We start from the raw sequence: 15,933 nt of genomic DNA on the forward strand, positions 1-15,933 counted from the left end.
GCATTGGGACAGAGAGAGCTGGAGTAAACCAGCCAGGAGCTGCTCCAGATCTGCTGGGGGGAACAACTGGCGCAGAGCTGTCCGTCTGTCCAAGTCAGAGGTGCTGGGGTGCAGCTGATGCTGGGCTGACTGTGACACCTGCACAGTGTTTTCCATTCCTCTCCCTGGGGTTCAAAATTTGCTGGAAAGTTTGCCTTGTTGAGGTGATGTTTTGTCAGTCTCTGGGTTAATATGTTTCTTCCGTAGGTGAGGCAAAGCAGTCCCTCTGCTTGTTGGGAGACAGATGAAGAACTACAGTCCTTCCTTTGCTTCCCAGGACCTTGTGAGAGCCCCAGGGTGGAAACAGTTCTGGAGAAGAGGTGAAGTCCTTATTGCTCAGGAACTTTGGAATATCCTGTAGCTAGTGGGTAGGAGTGGGTACTGTGAAGGACTCAAATATTTTCAGTTTGCTCACAGTGCCCTTTTTCGTTTCATTCGTGATTGGTGGAAGGGAACACAGGGCAGATGTTTGAATGGGTGTGTGCTGCACACTGCTGTGTGCCTGAGGTAAAGAAGAGACTCTTTACTGTGTTCCTTCCTGAGGCTGTCTGGGGCATGGGCAGGTGGGGAGTCAGTGGGATCTGTTTTTTCTTTTCCTAAAACTGGAGCATCCTTCTCTGTCAGGCTGCTGCTAATGAGTTAGTTAAACAGCATCTCCTTACTGGAAACTCTTTTCAGTCCAATTAAGATCTTGCAACATGTCAGTTGTGACAATAAACATGAATTAAGGCTCATTTCTCCTTTTTTATGATGTTTATTAGAACATGGGAATGCTCATTTAGAGGAGCTAATCGTGGTTATTTATTTGTCAGTGGTACCAAGAAGCCCCTGCTCAGGCTAGAGACCCAGTGCCAGATGTTGTGTGTTCTGATGGAAGGAGTGGGAGCCAGCCTTGGAGAACCATGCAGGAAGAGCCCAGGTGAGGCAGGGAGACTCCTGTGACCATTTAGCCCCAGCTGCAGGATTTGCTGCTGCTTGGAGATGCTGTGAGAGCCACTGGAGTCAAAGAAGGCAAGAGGAGAATGCATAATTCATCTTCCCTCTCAAGCTGCTTTGATTCAATGGCTTGGCCAGGACTTAAAGCAAGCTCTTCTAGGAGCTGGGCTGCTAGTGAAGATGCTTTCCAGCTCACCTAACAGGGAAAAGGAATTGTTTTTTGCTGTGGGGAACCCAGGCAGGTAGATATAATAGAGAAGGCCTGTAGGAAGGTTCAGTGCTTCACCTTGTTTTCAAGGGGAGCTTGGTTTGTGCTTCTCAAACCCCTAACCAATAAAATTAAAATATCCAGTAATTAAGAGCAGAAATCCAAGGACGTGGAGGCACAGAGACTGAGAAGTATGCCAGGAAGGAGAAAGTCAAACTAATGATCCTCCCCTGCTGCCTGTCCTGCAGAGAACCAAGAACAGTCAACCCTCAGTGCCTCTCCCTGTGAGGGTGACCCCATGCTGGGGGAAGGGGGGTAAGGGTTTGGCCCCCCTTGCCCTGAGGTTGCCATGTGGGGAGGGGCAGAATTTACTGGAGACAAAAGGCATTGAGCACAATGAGACAAATTCCTGTGGCCTTCTGCAGTCCCAATGCTGGCATCAGTAGTGACTGAGCTGTGGGGCTGCTGAGCTCTGTCCCTAGCCTGTGTTTTGGGCTTCCAGATGTCTGTCTTTCAGTCTGTGCTTCTGCCTGGCTTGTGGGCTCATTCCTCAGGACTTTTTTGCTTTGTGCTGTGATGCTTGAGTGTCATCCACACCCCGGATGTGTGTGGATGATCCTTGATGCCAGCCTCACATAAACATGGGTTGGGATTCTGAAGGCTGTCGTGTGCAGGAGGGAAACTGAGGGCTTTGAAGATCGTACTGGACATGAGAATGCAAAAAGCCGAGGTAAATGAGGCTGCAGGATGTGCTGACTTGTTCCCAGCTCCCTTGTCAGGATTGCCAGGCTGGGGTGAGCCAGCAGCAGCCTGTGGGGAACTGAGACTTCCAGGCTGGGCTCCTACTTGTGGCCACATGAGTACAATACTCTGGGGCTCTTCCCCGTCCATGAACCCATCCTGCCGTGTTGTAGCAGGCTGAATCTCTCTCTTTGTTGGTGTAAAAACATCCTTCTTCTTCTTTCAGTCCTGCAGCTGCTGATGTTTTGAAGTTAAGAAAACATTTAAATGATTAAAAAAAAAATAAAAATACCCAGCCTTGGTTTATCAAGGGAACGTCTAATGAGGAGAAGGGGAGGGGGAACAGACACAGGAAGGGCAGCAGAGAATAACAGCCTGGCAGAGCACTTGTCATCTTGACAACACAGTAAGTTTCAAACTGGGCTCGCTCCTGACGTTTGCCTGAAGGTATATTTAACTAGTGCGGGAGACGCTGGAGCAGAAGTGTGCACCTTTGAGCCCAAGGAAGCCTCCATGGGGGTGAGGCGGGTTTGGGAAGGGGGGAGATGGGCTCCAAATGGAAAATGTGCTCCTTCCCTGCCTGTCTGTCTGTGTGTAGCCAGTCTGCAAGGCTGCGCTCGCAGCTTGGTGAGAGAGGATGCTAATGAAGCGTGAACCGGCTGCGCTCAGTGGCAGCTCTGTGCTATCTGTCACCAGCCCACCCCTTCCTTTTATTCCTTCTCTATCTGCATGTTGTGTTTGACGAATGGAAATGCGGGCTTCTCTTTGAAGCAGGAGGGATGACAAACAGATAGGATGGGAGCTCAAATTCTGCTTTCTCAGGGCTAGGCTAAATTGTCAAAGGATACACAAAGCTTCTAGGAGAGATTTGCAGCCTTTGGGACTGACGGGAGACCCTGGGTTTTGCAGGTTTAGTGAGGTGCAAAGAAGAGTCTTTCATTGGCTCTGTACTGTGTCCAGAAATCTTTTACTGTAGTTTTTTGTCTGGTTTTTTTAGGCCCTGACTCGGAGTGCTCTGTGCTCCAGGGCTTCTGCTCCTCTGTATGTTCCAAATCCCCAACCCTTCTTGCTCCAGAACTTCTGAAGTGCACCTCCCACCTCCCTGAAACGCCTTTCAGCTCTCCCTGATGCAGCAGGACCTGCTCCATTTCTCCTGTCAGGTACTCCTGCCCTCTTCCCCACTGCCCCTGGCTCTTACCTCCTCTTCTTCCCCCCAGTTTTCCCTGTTTTAGTCAGGCCTTTGCTCACTTTCTGTCCCTAGAACTTCTGCTATGGGATTTCGGAAACAAAGACATGAACTGCGCCTCCAGAAATCCGAAGATGGTGGCTTCAGATCATAGACTTATGTTGAATCTGCATTACCTGCACGTGGGAGTGAAAAGCATCATCTCCTCAAACATGCCTGCAACCAAAATCATTAAATTGTTAAGACTGGAAGAGACCTCTCAGATCAGCCAGCCCAACTGTTAACCCAGCACTGCTGTGTGCACCTCTAAGCCATGTCCCCAAATAGTCCAGACAGCCACGGGAAAGCAGGATGCTTTATGTCTGAGCCTGTGTTGTGAGAAGGTTCTGTGGCAGAGCTTAAGGCTCATACATTGACACTGGATGCTGTTGAAAAGGGATGTGATTGGGTTTTTCATAGTGAGTGGCTTTTTGGCATTTCTGAGAAGCAAATTCCCAACTAGGAGGCAGAACAAGCTGGGCATGTGAGATGGGAGTTGTGCCATGAGCCAGAGCATCTGCTATATTGGAGAATCTGAACTGTCCTGGTGCTTTCATCACGTCCCCAGACATCTCATGGCATCTCCCTGCAAAGAAACATCTGGAAGGGTGCAAATGCCAATCTGTGTTTGTACTGGCCCTCTGTAACAAAGCCAGCCACATCCCAGCACCAGTTGTACCAGGAAGAGATGGAAATACTCCATTAACAGTTAACCACTGGAGTGGGGGCCCTGCCTGGGAGCCTGGCCTGGAAATGGTTTTATGTGGCAGTATGGGGATGGGCTAAAATCGGGGATGTTAATCTATGCTTTATCTTGCAGCTGTATGGTTTTATCTTCCTTTCTAGATTGGCTTTAAGATACGGGAAAACATTGAGATTCTTCCCAGAGGAGAGATTTGCTGAGGTCCTTAGCTGGTACAAATCAATCAGGCTCTAACTCACAAAGCACCCTATGGGGACACAACTTCGATAGGAACCTTCCCTCTGAAGTTTGATGTGATTTCCTTTTCTTGCAGCCACACATCTTCCTCTTTTCATTGCAAAAATAAAAGCTGTGACAAAGCTTGGCGTAGCCCCAGAGCTGGTCCCCACCTCCCTTGTCCCAGCCTTCGTGCCCTCCACCAGAAAACTGTGAGTCATCACCTCTGGGCTCCACCAGCTTTGTAATGTTTTTTTTTTTTTACTCCTTCCCATTCCCCCATCCCAGCTGGGGTAAAGAAATGAGAAAGCAAATAGGAATAAATACCTCCAGCCATAAAAGTGAAATAAATCAATACCTCTTCTCTGAAGCCAGAGATGCTTAATAGGCAAGGATCACTGCCAGATTGTAAAAAATGTGTTTAGTGTGCGGCTGGGGCAAGTTTAACCCTTGGACATAAACAGCTGAGCAGCTTCTCTCACCTCTGAATTAAATAACTTTAACTGCAGAGGGCTGTGATTAACGGAGGCACCTCTGCTTGGGATGCTGCAGGTATTTGGTGCCTATGGATTGTCTGGGAGATTGGGATGGAGAAGTTGTTGCCAGGTCTCTTCTGCAGGGCCAGAGATGGTTTTTCTTCCATGAAGGTATGGCTCAATTCATGGGTAAGGGAGCTCCTGGGCACTGGGCTGAGTAGGTGAGACTTCAGCTGCTTTTCCCAGGAATTAAGGACCTTTCCAGCTCTCTGAGGTGGGAAAGCAGAGGAGCAAAGCTTGGATGAGGCAGTGATAGGACCTGAAACAGTGTTATTGAGGGAATGGCAAGAATCTGTGTCAGGGGAGGTTTAGGCTGGATATTAGGAAAACGTTCCTCACCCAGAGGGTGATTGGGCACTGACAGGCTTCCCAGGGAAGTGGTCACAGCCCCATGGCTGCCAGAATTCAAGGAGCATTTGGACATGCTCCCTGTAGTCCGGCAGCCAGGGTGGGATTGCTGGGGATGTCCTGTGCAGGACCAGGAGCTGCACTTGATGATCCTCGTGGGTCCCTTCTAACTTAGAATATTCTATGATTCACTAGGATGACAAGACACAGCCAAGGCTGGAGTAACAGGGACTCTTGGAAGCCTCATGTTAGCCCTGCTGTCAGCTGAGACCACATCAGGAATAATGGGGATACTGTGGCCAGTCTTTCTGAAGACCAGTGAGGTCTAATGGGAGCAGGTATAAAGGAGCCTGCAGAGAAATTCAGAGTCATGCAAGTCCTATCACACCCTGAGTTTGGCTTCACAAAAATCAAGGCCAAGAGGTGATGCACTCTGGGAGAAGAAATGTTTAGAGTAAGCAGATGTTGGTGCAAGGACAGCTAGTTATGGGCTCTCCGTGAGCTTGGGAGACAACAACAAAGCAGAAGGACAGTGATCCCTTCCAGCAGTCATGGAGCAGGGAAGCACTGGGACTGGTTTGAAGGAGTGATTATCTGACATAACTCCAGCCCTGCTCAGAGGCTGCACGTAAGGATGTGGGGTTTCTTACAATCCTTATTTATGACACTGTGCGTGTGTCTTTTGTTGTGGCTAGGAGCTCAAAGATAGCCAAGGTATTTCAGGAGAGGATTGGGGTCAGTTTCCCACAAAGCCTTCATGCACCTGGATAAGGTCTTTGTTCCCCTGGCACACAGTCTCACACTCAGTTAAGTGCTGCCTGACACACTTATGTTTTCCTGAACTGCCGAGAGGAGCCACATGATAGAAGTTAACTTGGTGTTGAGGAGTTGCCAGCATCTGACACAACTCTCAAAGCCAGCTGGTTTCCGTGCAAAAGGAAGACAGGTTCTACTGAGATGATCCTGAAAACACTTGTATTGTTTTGATGTTTATTTTCATGGGTAGAGGAAATTGCATCTCTTGTTAACATAAGCTTGCCACAGGTGTGGGAGTTATTAAAGTAGCAGTGGAACAGGCTATTCCAAATATGCCCTGAATTTGCTTTTCTTCCATGGAGAATATTGCTGTTAGTTGGGACAGAACAGAGAGCCTGAGGTCATGGTTGGCATAAAATGGGCAGAATTTGTCCCATCACTTGTGCCAGACTTTCCTTATGGGAAGCAACAGAGAAACCTGGGTCTTACACAAAAAAAAAAAAAAAAGGCTTTGCTGACTTTTGATGCATTGCCTCTACCTTGCTCTGCAGTCTGTCCTATTCCTCCCTGCCAGATTCCAGGTGCTCCAGTTTGGACCTGAAAGTCCTTGTAGTTAGACCAGGTAGTGTCACAGGTAGCTCTCCACACCTACATCCACTTAATTAAGGCCAGAAAAGATTTCCAAGATCGTGAAGTCCAACCATTAACCTAGTACTGCAGCATTTTTCAAGGTCTTGATCCCTTCAAATATGGAGGAATGTGGACAGCATTTCCTGTAAGGGTCTACTGCCTCCAGGACCCCATTGTTTCGGATGAGGTGGTGTCCTGTGGACATCAAACATCTCTGTGGCTTTGTGTGCGTCATTCCTTGCCCACTCCTCCACCTCCAAAATGTGGGAGAAAATCCTATTGGTGGTGTCTGCAGAGTTGTCTATGAAAGTCTAGCCGTGGAAGAGCTGGTGAATTGTTTTTCTGCCCAAAGCAAAGAAAGTGCTCCTGGTGGGATAATCAATCTTCACAAGAGCTCCCCCAGCCGAAGGCGACCGCCCTGACTTTATGGAGTGTGGAGCACCTCCCCTGTAATGGCCAGGAGTCCCCCTCCCAGGCAGGAGCTCACCTGTGGGATGGGGGAGAGTGTGTGTGTGTGTTTTTAAAGGTTGTAAAACGCTCCGTGGAGGAAGGCTCTGGCCGTTACACGTGCTGACAGGAGAGCTGCCGGCACTTCAGCTTCCTTGGCATAAAATCACAGCAGCGGATAAATCCTGGAGAAATAAAAGGAGCCCAATCGAATTAGCCCAGGACTGTGTGCAGGAGGTGGGAAATGTTTTCACAGTGTTTTATCCTCTCTTGCGGGTACTGAATCATTGAGGGTAATTTTTCAGCTCGGTGCAGTTCAAACCAGCCAGGGCTCCTTGTTGGTTAATCCTAATGAGGGAGAGAGGCCCCTCTGTTGGTCTGACAGCACCACATTGCTCTTGTGTTCCCCAAAATGGTAAGGAAAGGCACTGGCAGTGGTTTCTTTGGGTGTCCTTTTCCTTTCTCCTTGGACTTTCTGATGCTGTTGGGTTTGAGGGAAGGATGCTCCCTAATGTCAGCCAGCAATTGGGCTGGGTATGCTCTGCCTTGCTGGCTGCCCCGGGGCAGGAGCCATCACCCAGGCTGGGATTTTTCCGGAGGCTGGGAAGTAGCTGCCAGACCGGATCTGGGATGGGGGAAGGGAAAGACTTGATTTCTTTCAGTATCTGAGGGTGGATTAAGTGGAGCGTTCCTTGTTAGCTAATTGAAACAGTCAAAATGTCAAATGAGGCATTTCAATAATAGTGATGTTAGGAGCTTTACGTTTTTATTTCCTTCCCTCTCTCCTTTGTATCGTGCCTTCAAGACATGGGGACCTAAGTCTGCTTTTACAGAAACCCTCTTAAAGAGGGGCTTCAGGGGGATGGGCCAAGGACTGAAGCTGTTTTAATCCCCTCCAATTCCAACATTATTGTGTTTCAGCAAATATTTTGCAAAAGGATTTTCAGGCTGAACTTCAAACAGGCAAATTCCTCACTCCAGTGACTCGGGGAGCTTTGCAAATTTAGAAAAGAAAATGAAGATTGTTTTAGCTGACATTTAAACCTCTTCTCTTTTCCCAGCCTGTCAGGAAGCTTCATACACTTTGGGTCAGACGCTCTTTCCCTGAAGAAGAAAAGGATATTTATAGCTGGGTAGGACCTTAAAGGGGAAATCTCTAGGCTGCAGTACCTGTCAGATGAAGTTACATATAGCCCCAATAGAAACAATCAACCTGGAACCCACTAGAGGGAAGCAAAAAGGTAATGGTCTTTCCCTGGGCCACACAGGAGGGTCTAGCTCAGGTAATTTGGCCACATTCCAGGAGGGTGAAGGTAGGCTTGGCTAGAATGTGATATTTTCCATGCTTTCCATATGGCTCTCTGTGTTTGTTGCCCTTCTGAATCTTGGAAAGTGTTGACACACCGAGACATTGAAATGTGGCTTGGATCATTCCTGCTCCTTGGAGAGGTAGGAAAGGGATTGACTAGAGGGGCAAACCCAAAGAAAGCCAGTTTATCACTCAGGGAGGCTGTGGCTTGCTTGCCCTGGCTGGTTAGGAGCTCCTGAGGGGCTGATGGAGCACCTGGCTGCAGGTCTTGGTTCCTCCTTGCTCCTTCAGCCGGAGCTGAAGCCAGACTAGCAATGCCAAGTGAGCAGCTGTCTGGGCTGTGTGTGGAGCAATTTACTCCCAGGGATTAGAGTGATTGGGGTTTCTTAAGGTAAAGACAGCTTGCAAAGAAAAGCAGCATGACTGGGGACAGCAGAGCTCTGCCACAACCTGCTCTTACCCACAGCTTGTTCTGCACAAGGAGTTTTTGTTGGCACATCACCTCTCCTCCAGAACTGGTCTGGAAGGAGGGGAGCTCACCCTGTTGGGCTGGGGAATGGGGTTGGGGTCTTCTTCTGCAGCTGATGGAGCTGCACAGGAGGTTTTGGCATAAGCTTTTCTGCAGCCTGAGCCCTGGGGCCTGCTCTGAGGCCTCAGGTAGGACACCAAGAACATTTTGGTGCAGCCCATGGTCACTGGAATCTGGATGAAGGTTGGTGTCAGGTTAATGTAGCTCTGGGGGCTGTTATTTCTGTGTGGTATTGGCTTATTGGACTATAGTGTGGAAATCTCTGGTAAGCTTCAACTCGACCTGGGAGCATCTCCCACAGTGTAGGTCCAAGTGTTCTCCTTCTGGCCAGCATGGGCTGGGTGTTCTGTGCACTCTCTATTTTCCCATGTCTCCCTAGATTTTAAGGGAAAGAAATCCAGGTGCAGTGTCTGGAGAGGGAACCATGGTGTGTTCTGGCCAAGAATCCTGATTTAGCTGTAAGGGTGTGGTGGCTCATTCTCAGTGGAATGGGCATGCAGGCACCACCCAGAGCTGTGTGGGGTGCTGGAGGCAGGCTTTTCTTGTAGGAAAGCCGCCTGAAGGGCTGAAGGAATAACAAAACCCCTCTTGCAGACAACATCTCATGGAGATGAGACCCAGAGTTCCTTCAGATACCAGCCCCTGCAGTGCAGTCCTGGAGCCAAACTGCCCAGGCTTTTATGATCCCAGAAAGGAAAGGAACATGGAGCTCTCCACCGGGGTTTTCCTACCTTCTGCCCACTGTGGTGGATGTTAACAAGCTAGTAGATCTAGACCTGCTGTGCCTTGATAGAAAGATTTATTTTTAGGGCCTTGATATTTAAAATGATCTGTTATAATTTCATGCTTAAATAACACTAAATAATGTTCCCTGTTTGCACAGTGTAATTGGAAGAGGCGAATAAACCAAACAAACCAGCTATGACTGAGCTTCCTTAGTATTTTCAGACTGAAACAAACAGCAAAAAACAAGGGCTTAGCCAATTTAACACTTTGGGGGTATTTTCTAGTTGGCATTTCACTTTTTCATTTTCACAGGCCAAGAAACATGAGAGTTCTAAAGAGTCAGTGGCTTCTTGCCAAAGAAAACTCAGTTGATCTTAGATTGCAAAAAAAAGAAAAAAGTCAGAAGTGAACTTATTGTTTGTTTTTTAGGAACTGGCAGGGCTAATGACTCTGCAAGTGCCATGGGATTTTATGCAAGTGCAGAAAAGACTTAGAAAATATTCAGCAAGTTCATTTAGGCTCCTTTCATGCTTCTCAAATCCTGAGGCTTCTTTATTGCTTCTTTATGTCAATTTGGCACTGCTTGATTTCGCTGCCACCCTCAATGTTACTTCAACACCATTGCTGTTCTCCATGTGGGGCAGGTCCTGCACTGATCATATCCCATGTAACCTTCCTGACCTTTTAGGGGACTGAATTTTAACTCTGGCCTTTGTTTGACCCATTTTGGGGATAGAGAGTTCAGGCCAAGCTGCCATTCCCTGTGTGCAAAGCCCTTGGTGTCATTATTTAGGCAAAGAGATTTTGTGATTAGCCAAATCAGAAGGTTGTATTCCCTTCTGAAAAACTGCCAATGGAGAGGGAATATAACCCAGGCTGATAAAGCTGCTGCACATCAGCTCATCAGTGTGTCTTTATCTGGCAGGATCCCTCTCTGCCAGCGTTCAAAAAGTGTTAGGACAACACTCTCAGGCTCATGTTGAGATTCTGTGCAGGGCCAGGAGCTGGACATGATGGTCCTTGTGGGTCACTGTGATTTTATGATTCTCCCGTTAGAAGGGTGTGAGTAAGTTTTCCCTCTGTGTCCCTGTGCTGAGATGCCCCATGGAGCAACACTCCTGCAGGCTCAGGCTGTGGCAGTGATGCTGCTGAGACTCCTTAGCAGCCCTGCATCCTCCTCTTAGTTCTTCCCTTTCCTTCCAGGAGGAGCCCTGTCCTCCCTCTGTCCCGCCTATCCTGGGCTGAGCAGGCTTCCCCCAGTGCCTCCCCTCCTTCCTGGCTGGCGAAATCCTTCTTCCTCTTCTCCTCCCTGCGCTCCACACGAGCCTCGGCTCTGTTTGTGCCCACATTAGCATTTCTGCTGACTGCAAGGATTGGTTTAATTTCATGGGTGTCATTTCCTTCAAGAAATCTCTCTCTGAGCAGCAGCCCGACGAATGCCTGATAAAACATATTTTCCTACGGTAATGATTTTATGGACCCATAAGTCATGAATTTATTATGATCTCAGCCCCTGCTGCTGATTGCTGTAAAATGCAAAGTAATTAACAGCGAGCGGTAGCAGCTATTCCCACCTGGTAGCGTGTTCTTGGGTACGCTGATGGCTTTGATTAAAGTAATGGCTAAAGTGTACAGCCCGGCTGTAAAATATTAGCATGATTAATGCAGTATCCTAAATAAGAAACAAAACTAATGGGCATGGTTTAAGGAATTAAATATATATGTGTATATATATGTATACATATATATATTCCTCTCCCACCCTCTAGCTATTGTTCTGGCTCATTTATGCTTTTTTTTTTGTTAAATAATGTATGGGCTGGAGGACCGGGGGCCAGGCTACAGATGCATATTGCAGTTTCATAACATCTTAAGTGCTTGTGTTAATTTTTCACTCCTTCCTCCTCTTTCCCCTCAACCTGCCATCTCCCATTGCGTAGGGGGAGAAAGATAATCGAGTTTCCTGAACTTGGCCTGAAGTCAGATGTGATTTGATTTGGATTGCAGACAGCCTGGGGAAGTGGCTCTGAGACAACTTGGAGAGTTGGACATGGTTTCTGGCCTCTCAGAAGAGAAACCTCGGTGCTGTGTTCACATTCCCGTGGCTGGGGGTGATCTCTGGGCTGTCTCAACAGCCAGAAGCCCACAAGTTTCTTGCACATGAAGAATAACCACATCTGTCCAAAAAGCTGCAGTGCTGCTGCTGGGAAAAAAATGCTTTTGCTTTTCATTTTCTGAGTAGCCTAAAAAAGGCAGCGACTGGATTTTAGTGGAGAATAAGACCCAAGTCAGATTTCTCCCTGCCACCCTTCCCAAAACTATGATGAATTTGGTTTCTGGCATTTTCCAATGGGAAATTTTCCAATCAGAAATTACTTCGGCTTAGGTGTGAGAAAAGGAAATATGCTTATTTTTAGGACTAGTGCTTGGAAAATTTTATTTGGAAATGGAAAAAATATCTGATTGGGGAAAAAAAAAAAAAAGAAGGAACAACAAAAGGCCTTTCTGACCCACACATTTTGATCAACTCTTTCTATTTCTAAAGATGTGTACACCAATGTCATTTAATTCCCTCTGATCAGCCTCTACCTTCTTAGGTCTATTGATCTGCTCTAGTTTATGAAGCTCCCAACTATTGGAAAGAAGAGTTTATAAATAACTACAGAGAAACAGGATTCTGTATCACAGGAGTTCCAGCTGTGCTGCTTTTGTTTATCACACAACACACATTTTTTGGAACTTTTCTTAACCAGGAGGTTGCAAAAGGAAGCTCAGCATGCCAATGTCACTGAGAACCCTTGTGTTGTATTGTACTGTGCAAATGGTGTTTTCTCCCTCTTGGGATGGAAAGGTTTCTGAGTTTGTTTTTGTGGATAAGATATAAACTCAGTAGTGATTCTGCTAGTAAATGCAAGTAGCCTCAAGCTCTGGAATGTGTCTTGTTGGTCCCTCCAGTAATTTGACAAAGTACCCTTCCAGCAACCTCCTGAAAAGCACAATATGAACAATTTTGTTGATCCCTCAGTATCTGGAATAGTGGGAAGGGACACTTTGCCAGCATTGGTGTGGGGTTTGGATGTCTCACCAGATTTCAATGGTGGTCAATCCCAGGAATCAGATATGTTACCAAGAGGGTGAGGGAAATTCTCTCTCTAAAACTGCCACTTCTGGAATTTTTTTTGGAGGAAAAAAAAGGTAGAGTCTGTGATTTAAAGCACAGGGGAGCTTCCACACAAGGAGTTATTAGTCAGATTGAGATGTGTGGTTTGAGTAGAGGCAGCTGGGAGAGAGGGATGATCAAGCCGAGTACAGTGCAGAGAGGTGTAAGATGGCTTGCTGTATCTTGTGATGTGGGTTACCCCATGAACTCATTAAGCAAAAATTTTAAAGAAAATGAAGGTATGTCCATTCTCCTGACAAGCATAATTACGTGTATATTCCATCATCACTTGCTGCTGTGGAGTCCAAAAGAGGAGAATGAATAGATGTGACGCAGGACTAGATCACCATGGAATGCAGATCCCTGGGGATGTTGAATGTAATCAAAGGCTTTGCAGCAAGAAGAGATTTATAGATATCCTCATCTGCTTTCCCCCTTTTCCTCTTGGGAAGGCTGTGGCCATGTTCTTATGCCTGCTGTGGCCTCTTGTCATGACACAGGGTCTCAGAGGCTGAGTGCTGGAGGATGTGGTTTGACTGACAGCACTTCCCATCCTCAGGAATGGATGCAGAAGGGCAATGATGCTGGGATACATCACAATTCCCACCAGGACCATCTGGCCTGGGGGCGAGGAGGACACCGCAATCCCCTGGGGCTGAGGCAGTGGCCTTGAGAGGTCAGAGCCAGGTGTATGGATCTCGTGCCAGCCCTGAGCTGTGACAGTACCACAGCAAACCCCAGCCTGTGAGGGTGGTTTGTGGTGCCTGGGCAAAGGGAGGCTCATCCTTTTCATCCCTTGTTTGGGCGCTGTTTGAGTCGGCTGCTGCAGTCAGGCTGCAGGGTCATATTTGGAAGGCTTTCTCAGCAGTGCACACATGTTAATGATGTTTGAGGAGTAGTTTCTGTGGGAGACCTGGGAGCCAAGCAGCTCTGCAAATCAGCCCATTAGTATTTTTAAAAGAAAACCTCCATCCTATAGGAACTGCTTTGGCCTCTGGAGACGTGCCAGAACTGTATCCCAGACTGCACCGCATCCGCTTCTATTAGATCTTTCCCTCTCTCCTTTTATCCACCCCTTTTCCTTCCCTCCTGCCTAGAGCTTTCTCTTGCTTTTCTATACAAAACACACTTTAGCTGTTCCTTTGGAAGTTTGCACAAGGATAGGTTGGCGTTTACTTTTCCCCCTGCCATCTCCTGTCTGCTTTTGGAGCTAATCACCCCGGTGAAATTGAGCTGTAATTCAGTTGGCAGTGGTCAGATTGAGCTGAACGTGTGTGCTCCAGCATATCCCCAGATTCTTGCATCAACAGAAATGAGCACAGACAGGCACAAAGCAAAGGGAGAGATCGCGTGGCCTTGTTTAAAACACACTTGTGCAGCAGCGTCAGGCTACGTGAACAAATTGTCTGCTTTTTGGAGGTGGGTGAAAGAAGAGGTTATTTGGTTTGATGTGCACAGCAAGAAGGGGAGATGGTGTTTCCCCCCTCCTCCCCCTGCCATCTGCAGCCTGGTGGCAGGTAGAGGAGGTTGGTTTGGTGGGGAGGATTTGTGGCTGCCGTGAGTCAGTCAGTGTGTCAGGGTAAATCAAACCTGACGTTTTAACATCTTTCCCACACAAAGAGGGGGGTCAGGGGGGAATGGAGGAAGCAATTGTAATTTTATGTCTATATCCTGCTCGACTAATCAAGGTGAGAAAGAGACTTGCCAGCCAGAGGTTTTCCTCTTGTTCATTTCTCTGCTTTGCCTTTCCTCTTCCTTTCCTGGACTACTGTAGCAATCTCCTCTGTAGGGAAAGAAGGATCCAGCTGATCAATGCTGGAGGCTTGTAGACAAATGGTTCTCGCTCCTCCAGACTGTCTCTCGTAGTATGTCTGTAATTAGGTAAGTGAAAACTCGTGGAAAAACACATTTTGGCAGAGGTTTGACTACCTTTGACCCTGTATCCTGCCTCCTCACTACTATTCAAACCCTAAACTTACTGTTAGCCCTGATGGCAGTGCTGTAGTGCACCATATCCTCTCCTGCCCTTCTCAGGAGCACCTTACTCAGGCTGGATTGGCATACAGGTGAGCAATGGAAAAAAACAATATCTGCATCATGAGGGGAAGGTAATTCCAGGGGATTTCTGGCAGCAGCATGGCTTTAGAGTTGTGCTTGGCCTCTTGTCTTGCCTTAGGCACATGCTGCTGCAAAACCTCCCTGTGCTTTTTACCTTGCTGCCAGCACAGGCTGCCTGCTCTAATCCCAGGTGGGCTAATTCCTTCTGGTGAACAAGGAGTGGAAGGGAGACAAAGTAAATTCATAGATAGGTGCCACCCTTCCATTCCCACAGTCCAGAGTATGGGTGTAACACATTAGGTGCATCCTGGTTTGAGTACAGGGCTTAACAGGATGCTCTGCCTTCTGCTGGGAGTGATGATCCAGTAGCCTGGGATACCTGGTGGCAGTGAAAAGGCTTGTGCTCCATGGGAGCAGCCTGGCAGCTTCAGAGCTGACTTCCAGCCCATGGCACGGGTTGTCCTGAAGGTGAGTGAGGCGGATCATGCATGGTCCTGAGCTGGAGCTGTTGAGCAGCATTAAAAGCTGCACGCTGGGTCCGTGTGCTGGCAGGGCAGGGCAGCATCATTAAAATTCCCGGTGTGCACGGAAGTGGACTAAGTCATCAGCACAGAGCAGGGAGCCTCCGAGTTCTGAGTGCTCATGCTGATTTACACCAGCTGGGGAACTGGGCCAAATCTGTCTCGTTCAATGAATGATCATTCAATTTTTCTCTCTGCTATCAAGCCCTTAAACAAAAGCCAATTGAAATCAATGGGAGACTTTCATCATTTTCAGGGTTATAGGCCTAAAAAATTGGATGCTTGGGGAAAAAGCAGGCAGGGGAAGAGAAAGAGAAGAAGGAATAAATGCTGCTGTAACATTATGGCTTACAACAGAAACAGATGGAAGTGAAAAATGCTTTAGTTACGATTCTCTGGCAGCAACAATTCAGCAAAGCTGTACATGGAGATGTGTACATTGAAGAGCATCCTTCCTTATGTAGACTTCTCTGTGGGTGCGAAGGAAGCCTGTCCCTCTGTGAATCCCATCTCTGCGTGTCCTGTTTCTATATGTGATTAAGCTCTCTGCTCTTCCACTGCAGTTAAAGTTGTTATTAGTGGTAAGCACATGCTCCACAGCTGGCTGTTCCACACAGAAATGCGGGAAGAAGTGCTGCCTTCTGCTCCCAGAAACCAGCAGGATTTTTTTATTATTTTTATTATTTTTTTATTTTTTTTTGCAGTAGCTGGAAGAGGGGGAGGCTAATATCTCATCCAGCCTCTGGCTGTATTTTGATAAAATCCTTTGTCCAATGACTGCAAAGCATTTTGCACGTACAGCAGGATAAATCCCCTTCAGACAGGTATTATCTGGCCTATTTTTA

General features: G+C 47.5%; 1 long non-coding RNA gene across 1 annotated transcript; it reads left to right on the forward strand.

Moving 5' to 3' along the window:
* The first annotated feature begins 250 nt into the window (after nucleotides 1-250).
* On the forward strand, nucleotides 251-4,350 carry LOC148183650 (uncharacterized). Its single transcript, XR_015773383.1, has 4 exons — nucleotides 251-359; nucleotides 852-958; nucleotides 2,922-3,084; nucleotides 3,186-4,350. It is a non-coding gene; the product is annotated as an uncharacterized LOC148183650 (long non-coding RNA).
* Nucleotides 4,351-15,933: the final 11,583 nt, after the last annotated feature.

The sequence above is a fragment of the Pseudopodoces humilis genome, chromosome 10, assembly GCF_049639895.1.
Source record: "Pseudopodoces humilis isolate 2021_Gansu_Grassland_sample_001 chromosome 10, ASM4963989v1, whole genome shotgun sequence".
Lineage (NCBI taxonomy): Eukaryota > Metazoa > Chordata > Aves > Passeriformes > Paridae > Pseudopodoces > Pseudopodoces humilis.